The following is a 9,464-nucleotide window of genomic DNA, read 5'->3' as shown; positions in this document are numbered from 1 at the left end:
CAGTGTACAAAGGTTCCTTTTTCTCCACATCCTGGCCAACACTCATCTGTTGTCTTTTTTATAATAGCCCTTCTAAGCAGGTGTGAGACGACAGTGCATTGTGGTTTTGATTAGCTTTTAAAAATTACCTATTGGACGTTCATGTCTTCTTTAGAGAAATGTCATTTCATGTCCTTTGCCCAGTTTTAAATCAGGTTATTTGATGAAGTTCCTTGTATATTTTGGATTTTAAGTTCTCAATAGATGCATGGTTCGCAAATATTTTATTCCATTCTTGCGTTTTCATTCAGTTCATTTGCTATGCAGAACCTTTTCAGGTCAACAAAATCCTTTTATTGTTTGTGCTTTTGGGGCCATATCCAAAAAATCATTGCCCAGACTAATGTCAAGGGGACCATTCCCTACATTTCTTCTACTGTTTTAATAATTTCATTTGTTACACTTAAATCTTTAATCTATTTTGAGAGTTTTTTTTTTTTTTTTTGGTATAACATGAGATACAGGCCCAGTTTTATTCTTCTACATGTGGATATCCATTTTTCACAACACCACTTACTGAAGAGACTATTATTCCTCCATGTGTAGTCTTGGCACCATTTTTCATTCATAGACACATGGATTCATTTTAATGTCTTCTTTTATAAAACAATTATTTATTTATTTGAAAGTCCCAATGAGAGATAGAAAAATCGAAAGGGAGAGAGAAAGAGAATCTTCCATCTGCTGGTTCACTCCCCTAATGACAGCAACAGCTGGCACTGGACCAGGCCAAAGACCAGGAACATCATCTGGGGCTCCCATGTGGGTGCCCGGGTTCCAAGCACTTGGGACTAATCTGTAGCCTCTCAGGCTCCTTAGCAAGAAACTGGATCAGAAGCACAGAGTTACTGGGACTCAAAACAGACACTCTGACATGCGATGCAAACCAAGCGGTAGTCCAAACACTGACCAAATGCTCACCCTTTTGTAGTACTCTTCTCTGGCTTTGGTATCTGAGTGCTGCTGGCTTCATAAAATGAGTTTAGAAGTGTTACCTCCTTTTCAACATTAGGAAAGATTTTGAGAAGGGTTGGTATGGCTCTTGTTTAAAATGTTTAATATTAATTTACCTGAAAAGTCATCCACTCCTGGGCTTTTCTTTCTTGGAAGGTTTTTAGCTAGTTATTCAATCTCTTCATTGGTTTTGTCTGCTCTAATTTTCTATTTCTTCATGACTCCATCTTGAGAGCTTCTGTATCTCCAGGAATTTATTCATTTCTTCTAAGTTATCCAATTTATTGCCTTATAATGTTGTTCATATTAGGCTTCTAGGATACTATATAGTCCTGTGGTATTAGTTGTAATATCATCTCTGTTGTTTATAATTTTATTTGATAGAGTTCTATTTTTTTCTTAGTCTGATTAAGGGTTTTTCAATTTTGTTTACCTTTTCTAAGAAAAAAAAAAACCCTCAGTTTTGTTGATCTTCTCCATTGTTTTTCTAGTTTCTATTTCATTTATTTATGCTCTGGGTTTTATTATTTCCAGGCTTTTCCTAACTATGGGTTTAGTCTATTCATTTTTCTCTAGTTCCTTTTTTTCTTTCTTTGGTCCCATTAAGGCTTTTATGTGTATGCAGTTACCCTATCCTTAGGAAAAGAATCCCAGGATTCTCCCCTCTGTGTGTTTTCCTCTTCCTCCCTCACAGCCCATCATGCCAGCTGAGTTTGTCAGTACAATGAAAACAAACTGGCAGAATGGGAGCAGATTGCTCTGCCATTTTTCTGGATCTTTCAGTCGCACATCAAGTCTGGGGCTGATGGCTCCACACTTGTTTAACTTGCCGGCAGTGTTCACAACAAAGTTCCCAGCTCTGTGATCATCAGTGATTTCATATTCATCAATGTAATCATGCTTCATCATCACAGTTAGGAACCTGATGGTGACTTGGGGAATGGCCTACTACGACCCTGGACTTTGCCTCTCTTCACTGGCTTTATTGACACTGTTAAGAGCTCTGACCAGGACATCCACGCACCCCATTATGGCAGTATGGAAAGATAGCGGGAAGGCGTTTCAGTAGTTCATTGATATATAATGTAATACTGTTTATTTGAGATTTATTTTTCCATTTTAAATTTTTATTTATTTATTGGAGAGGAAGGAAGAGATGGAGAGACACACGCATGTACACACACATACACACACACACACAATGAAACAGATACAGAAACAAACAGAAATAAAGCTCCCATCCACTGGCCTTGTTCCCAAATGCTCACAACACTCTGGCCAGGGACTGAAGCCAGGAGCTGGGACCCTAATCCAGGTCTCCCCTATGGGTGGCAGGAACCCAATGACTGGAGCTCTGATCAATGCCTGCCATGGGTTGCATTAGCAGCAAGCTGGAGTCAGGAGCCAGATACAGGTATGAAACCCGGACACCCCATGTGGAACGCAGACATCTTCACCAGTATCTCAATCATTAGGTCAAATGACTACACCTGCTAGACACCTTTCCCTTGGAACTACTTTCTCTGTACCCCATAGTTTGGGTATGTGTGTTTCAATCTCCATATATCTCAAAATAATTTTTTAATTTCTCATTTGATATCTTTTTGAAACATTGTTCAGGAGTGTGTTGTTTAATGTAGACATATTCATTGATTTTCTAATTTTCCTCCTGTTATTGATTTCATTCCATTGTGGTCAGGAGAGATACCTGATATGGTCTCAATCTCCTTAAATTTGCTGACTTGTTTTAAGGATTAATATCCAGGATATTTAAGGAGCTCAAGAAACTCAACAACAACAAAACAAACACTCCAGTTAAGAAATGGGTAAAGGACAAAAACGGGCATTTTTCAAATGATGAAATACAAAATGGCCCGCAGACACAGGAAAAAATACTCATGATCACTAGCCATCAAGGAAATGCAAATGAAGACTACAATGAGGTTTCACCTAACCCCAGCTATCGTCCAAAAATCAAAAAATAATAAACACTGATGAGGATGTGGAGAAAAGAGGTACCCTAATATGTTGCTGGTGGGACTGCCAACCAGTACAACCATTATGAAAGACAGTGTGGAGATTCTTCAGAGATCTGAAAATAGGGCTTCCATATGCTCCAGTCATCCAACTCCTGGGAATTCTCCCAAAGGAAATGAAATAGGCATGTGAGTTATCCGTACCCCGGTGTTTACAGCAAATCAATTCACAATAGCTACGATATGGAGTCAACCCGGATGTCCACACTACTGGATAAAGAGAAGGAAATACTACCCAGCTGTAAAAAATTGAAATCCTGTCTTTAGCAACAAAATGGATGCAACTGGAGACTATTAAGCTCAATGAAACAAGCCAGAACCAAAAAGTTAAATATTGTATGTTTTCTCTGACTTGTGGTAGCTAATATATACAGTACAAAAAAAGTACATGAGCAAAATTGACATCTTGTGATTTGATTACTTTATAACTTTTATCTGTACTCTTATAGAACAGTGGTCTTTCTAAGTTTTACTTGTAGAGCTGTTTATTTACAAGGACTATTAAGGGCCGGCGCCGCGGCTCACTAGGCTAATCCTCCGCCTTGTGGCGCCGGCACACCGGGTTCTAGTCCCGGTCGGGGCGCCGGATTCTGTCCCGGTTGCCCCTCTTCCAGGCCAGCTCTCTGCTGTCGCCAGGGAGTGCAGTGGAGGATGGCCCAAGTGCTTGGGCCCTGCACCCCGTGGGAGACCAGGATAAGTACCTGGCTCCTGCCTCAGGATCAGCGCAATGTGCCGGCCGCAGCGCGCCAGCCGCGGCGGCCATTGGAGGGTGAACCAAGGGCAAAGGAAGACCTTTCTCTCTGTCTCTCTCTCACTGTCCACTCTGCCTGTCAAAAAAAAAAGGACTATTAAGGGCCAGCACTGCAGCTCAATAGTCTAATCCTCCACCTTGCGGTGCCGGCACACCGGGTTCTAGTCCCGGTCGGGGCGCCGGATTCTGTCCCGGTTGCCCCTCTTCCAGGCCAGCTCTCTGCTGTGGCCAGGGAGTGCAGTGGAGGATGGCCCAAGTGCTTGGGTCCTGCACCCCATGGGAGACCAGGAGAAGCACCTGGCTCCTGCCTTCGGATCAGCGTGGTGTGCTGGCGGCCATTGGAGGGTGAACCAATGGCAAAGGAAGACCTTTCTCTGTCTCTCTCACTATCCACTCTGCCTGTAAAAAAAAAAAAAGGACTATTAATCTGTGATTATAAAGTAAATTAAAGTGTGTTATGGCAAAAAAATTCAAAAAGGAAGGAGGGAGGGAGGGAAGGAGGAAAGTATCATATTTTATGAAATACATAAAATGTTATGTTTATATTAATAAATATGATGAATTAATAAATAAAAAACATGGTAAGTGCTGTTTTATGGAATAATATAGGCTCTGCCCTGGGGAAGACTGTGTATTCTGTTGGACTGAAGGTTCTGCTTATATCTGTCAGGTCCATTTGGTCTACAGTATTGTTCCAGGCTGCTGTTTCCTTATTGATTTTTTGTCAAGATAATCTATCCTTTGGTGAAAAGGCAGTATTAAAGGCCCTTACTACTATTGTATTGCTATCTATTTCTCTCTTCATTTCTGTTAATATTTGTTTTCTATGTTTAGGTGCTCCAATGTTGGCTGCATATATATTTATAATTTCTATATGCTCTAGATGAATTGACCCCTCTATCATTATTTAATGACTTTCCTTTTCTTTTGTGGTAGTTTTTGACTCAAAGTTTACTTTGATAGCAGTATAGCCAGCTCTGTTCTCTTTTGGTTTCCATATGCATGCAGAATCTTTTCCTATTCTTTAATTTCTTTTTTTTAAGTGATTTATTTATTTGAAAGGTAGAGAGAGAGAGAGAGAAAGAGAGAGAGAGAGAGATCTTCCATCTGTGATTCACTCACAAATGGCCACAACCAGCTGGGCTGGGTCAGACTGAAGCCAGGAGCCAGGAGCTTCATCTGGGGCTCCCATGGGGGTTCGGGGGTTCAAGGGCTTGGGCGATCTTCTGCCGCCTTCCCAGGTGCATTAGTAGAGATCTAGACTGGAAGTACAGCAGCTGGGACTGGCATTTGTATGTGATGTTGGTTTTGTAAGCTGTGGTTTAACCCAATATGCTACAACACCAGCCCCTATTTTTTTCATTTTCACATATGTGTGTCCTTAGAGATAAACTGAGTCCCTGGAAAACAGATTTTTTTAAAAATTTTATGGATTTTTAAATCCATTTGGCCACTCTCTGTCTTCTGATTGTATAATTTAATCCATTTAAAGTACTTATTGCTAGGTAATGACTTAGTATTGCCATTTTGTACATTGTTTTCTGAATGTTCAGAGTTTTTATTCCTTTATCCATCTCTTGCTGTCTTCTTTTGCGATTTGATAATTTTTAGCAGTGATACGCTTTGATTTCTCTCTCTTTTTCTTTTGTGTATCTACTAAAGGCTTTTATTTGTACTTACAATGAGGCTAACATAAAATATCTTGAAGTTGCAAACATCTATCTTAAGCTGATAACAACTTCAATCCTGTAAAAAATTCTACACTTTTAGTTCTACTTAACCATATTTTTGTTTTATATTATTATATCCATTAACAACTTATTGTAATTATGTTTTTTTTTTATATTTCTGCACTACATATTTTACACTAAAGTCAAAAGTCTTTTATGGGGGCCAGCCCTGTGGCGCAGTGGGTTAAGCCTTCACCTGTGGAGCCAGCATTACATAAGGTGCCGGTTCGTGTCCCAGCTGCTCCACTTACAAGCCAGCTCTCTGCTAGTGGCCTGGGAAAGTAGAGGAGGACAGCCCAGGAACTTGGGCCCCTGCACCCATGTGGGATACCCTTGGGAAGCTCCTGACTCCTGGCTTCGGATAGGCCTAGCTCCAGCCATTGGGGCCATTTGGGGAGTGAACCAGTTGAAGGAGGACCTCTGTCTATCCTCTACCCGCTGCCCTGTAACTCTGCCTCCCAAATAAATTTTAAAAAATCTTTAAAAAGTCACTTACGTACCATCATTATAGTAGTGGGCTTTCCTGAGTTTGACTATATACTTAATCATTACCAGTGAGCTTCCTATTTTCTTATGTTTTCATGTTCTAATAAGAATCCTCTCATTTCAACTTGAAGAATTCTCTTTAACATTTCTTGTAAGGCAGAGAGATGAATGAAGTTCTTCAGCTTTTATTTTCTGGAACGTCTTTGTGTCTCCTTGAATTCTAAAGGACAGGTAAATTATTATTGGTTGGCAGCTTTTTTTTTTTCTTTTAGCATTCAGAATGTATCATTCTACTCTCATCGAACCAGCAAGGTTTCTGCTCAGAAACCCATTGTTCATCTTTTTGGCGGTTTCCTTATTAAAATAAATCTCTTTTCTGTTGCTGCTTTCAAAATTTTGTTTATCTTCTACTTTTGATAATTGGATTATAACGTGTCTTAGTGTGATCTTCCTTGAGCTTGCCCTTTGTGCTTTTTAAGCCTGGATGGCCACATTCCTCCAACATTTCCTTACATATACTTTCAGCCACCACCCTCCTTTTTCTCCTGGAATCTCCATAATGCATATATTTGTTTGCTTGCCTGTATGCTGTAAAACCCATAGGTTCTCTTTCTTCTCTCTGTCATTATTGCCACTTTTTTCTCCCCTGTTTGGATAATTTCAAATTATCTGTCTTCAGGTACACAGGTTTTTTTTTTTCTGCTTTTGCAGTTTGCTGCTGCATTTTTATTTTATTTATTTTAATCTTCAGATCTAGAATTTCCATCTTTTATTATCTCTATCTCCTTGCTCAGATTCTTGCTTGTTCAAGCATTCTTTTCTTATTTCTATTGTGTTTTATGATCTCTTAAAGGTCACTGATCTTCCTTAAAATTATTATTTTGAGTGTTTTTTTTTTACGGTTTTGGGTCACGAAATTCATAGACTCTATTTCTTTGGGGTCAGTTACTGAAAAATTATGCTTGTTTGGTGGTGTCATAGTTCCTTGATTTTCATTTTCCTTAAAGTATTTCATTGTTGCCTTCACAGATGAAAGATCAGTTACTTCATTCCTTCAGTCTATTTTTTTTAAGATTTATTTATTTATTTATTTGAAAGTCAGAGTTACACAGAGAGAGGAGAGGCATAGAGAGAGAGGTCATCCATCCTCCCCAATTGGCCGCAATGGCCAGAGCTGTGCCAATCCAAAGCCAGGAACCAGAAGCTGTTTCCGGGTCTCCCACGTGGGTGCAGGGGCCCAAGGGCTTGTGCCATCTTGTACTGCTTTCCCAGGACATAGCAGAGAGCTGGATTGGAAGTGGAGCAGCCAGGTCCTGAACCGGCGCCTATATGGGATGGTGGCGCTTCAGGCCAGGGTGTTAACCCACTGCGCCACAGCGTTGGCCCTTCCTTTAGTCTTTACTGACTGTTTTGGGAGAAAAATTCCTTCACTAATTAAGCTAATTAGGAATTCATGTAGTCTCTCAGACATATCTATGGCTCAACTCCATTTTCCCCTCTCTGTTCCCCATCTGTGGGTGGTGGAGGGCGATTCTAATGATTATAAACCTTCTCTCCAGCCCAGAGAGCAAGTCAGGTGCTAAGAGGTTTCCATTTATTTTCCATGGTGCTGTACCGTAAAGTGTTCAGTGTTTTACAACCTCTCCCAATCCAGCACCATTGGACTAGCTATCAACATGTGTTTGTGCATGATCTATAGAGACCCATTCACATACTCTGCAGGGATGTGTGCAGAATGCCAGCTATAGGGAGTGGGGGAGGTACATGGCGTTCTAGAGCATGCAAGGGCTACGTGGGCAGGGGGCATCCATAGTTGATGTGCCTTGCATGGCTCATGGACAAGTCTTTTGGTAAAGTCCATGAAACAGTTAGTAAAAACCAGGATCCTTTGCTGAGTGCCACACCCCGAGAATTCGAAGCTTGCACCTCTTTACCCTACTGTTAGCTGCCTCCCAATGATTCAGTCGTGTCAGTCCCCTCAGTGTCCTGGGTAGGTGAAAGAGAAGTAGTGGACAACTGGAGAAGCCAGGCACTCACTACATTACTACTTTCCCCTGTGGGAGAGATCACAGACCAAATGGGTCTCAACACTGAACTGTGCCCACTTTGGAGTAGGGGTGACTTGGATAAAGAAAAACTGTTCTCTTTCAACGTCTCTATACTTGGATATTTTCTGTTTCAACTCCCACAAAGGTATTCTTATCTGTGTATGGCTTTAAAAACCCATGTTCATGTGTGTGTGTGGGGGGGGGCGTTTGAGGGTTAGAATCTCCTATTCCTGACATCACGTCACTTAATTCTAAAATAAAACTCTCAGGACAATTATCATTTGATTTCTCATTTTGATGTTTAACATATCTTTCTACTATTATTTTTACTCTAAAAACATGATTAAAATAATATCTGTAAAAGCACAAATTTACCATGTTATGCTTGGCGGTAATGTATTGCATTATGTTGTCTGGGTTCAGATGGATGTAAATAACATTCTCCCTTTTTAATATTTATTTTTAAAATATTTATATAAATATATATATATATACACACACACCACATTTTCTTTATCCAAGCATCTGATGATGGACACCTTAGTTGATTCCATGTTTTGTCCATTGTGAACAATGATGTTATAAACGTGGTGGTACAGGTATCCCTTTGACATTTATTTCAGGTCTTTTGAATATATACCCAGTAGTGGGGTTGCTGAATCATATGGCAAATCTATTCCTAATTTTTAAGAGATCTCCATGCTGTTATCCGCAGTGGCTACACTAATTTACATTCCCACCAACAGTGTATAAGAGTGCCCCTCTCTCCACATACCCTCACATCCCCCTCTCTCCACATACTCAACAGCATTTGCCTTTTGGATGACAACCATTCTGACAGGGGTGGAGCAGCGTCTCATTATGGTTTTGATTTGCATTTTCCTGATGACTGGTGATATTGAGCACTTTTTTCAGATATTTATTGACCATTTGTGCTTCTTTCTTTGAGAACTGTCTATGCAGGCCTTTCAGCCAGTTCTTAATTGGATTGGTTCTTTTTAGTTGTTGAGTTTTTTGAGTTGCCAAGATATTCTTGATAATAATCCTTTGCCAGATAAGTAGCTTGCAACTATATTCTCCCATACTGTTGGATGTCTCTTCACTTTATTGATTGTTTTCTTTGCTGTGCAGATGGAACAAGGGATGTCAGAAGTCCCCTGGGATAACTAACGATGTCAACATCACGGACAGAGTAATCTTAGACGAAATGGTCACAGCAGGACACCGAGAACCAGATTCTACCCACAACTGATCATCCTTGAGCTGTCTGGCATGAGCAATGCCTCAACCCTCTACATCAATGTCCACAAAACAAGAATCATAATGACAGTTCCTATACTACCAAGACCACAAAGCTTCAGTTATTAAACAAGGTGTGTGAATAGATATTGAAAGAATAAAGTTCCATTGCCATGTCAGT

General features: G+C 40.3%; 1 pseudogene; it reads right to left on the bottom strand.

The window, feature by feature from the left end:
• Positions 1-1,629: 1,629 nt before the first annotated feature.
• LOC149125294 (small ribosomal subunit protein uS8 pseudogene) lies at positions 1,630-2,022 on the bottom strand (annotated as a pseudogene).
• Between the last annotated feature and the right edge of the window lie 7,442 nt (positions 2,023-9,464).

Source organism: Oryctolagus cuniculus, chromosome 7 (assembly GCF_051225735.1).
Source record: "Oryctolagus cuniculus isolate XC-2025 breed Fujian yellow rabbit chromosome 7, ASM5122573v1, whole genome shotgun sequence".
NCBI classification, from domain to species: domain Eukaryota; kingdom Metazoa; phylum Chordata; class Mammalia; order Lagomorpha; family Leporidae; genus Oryctolagus; species Oryctolagus cuniculus.
The sequence above is the reverse complement of the archived record's forward strand: the minus strand, read 5'-3'. Positions and strand labels throughout refer to the sequence as shown.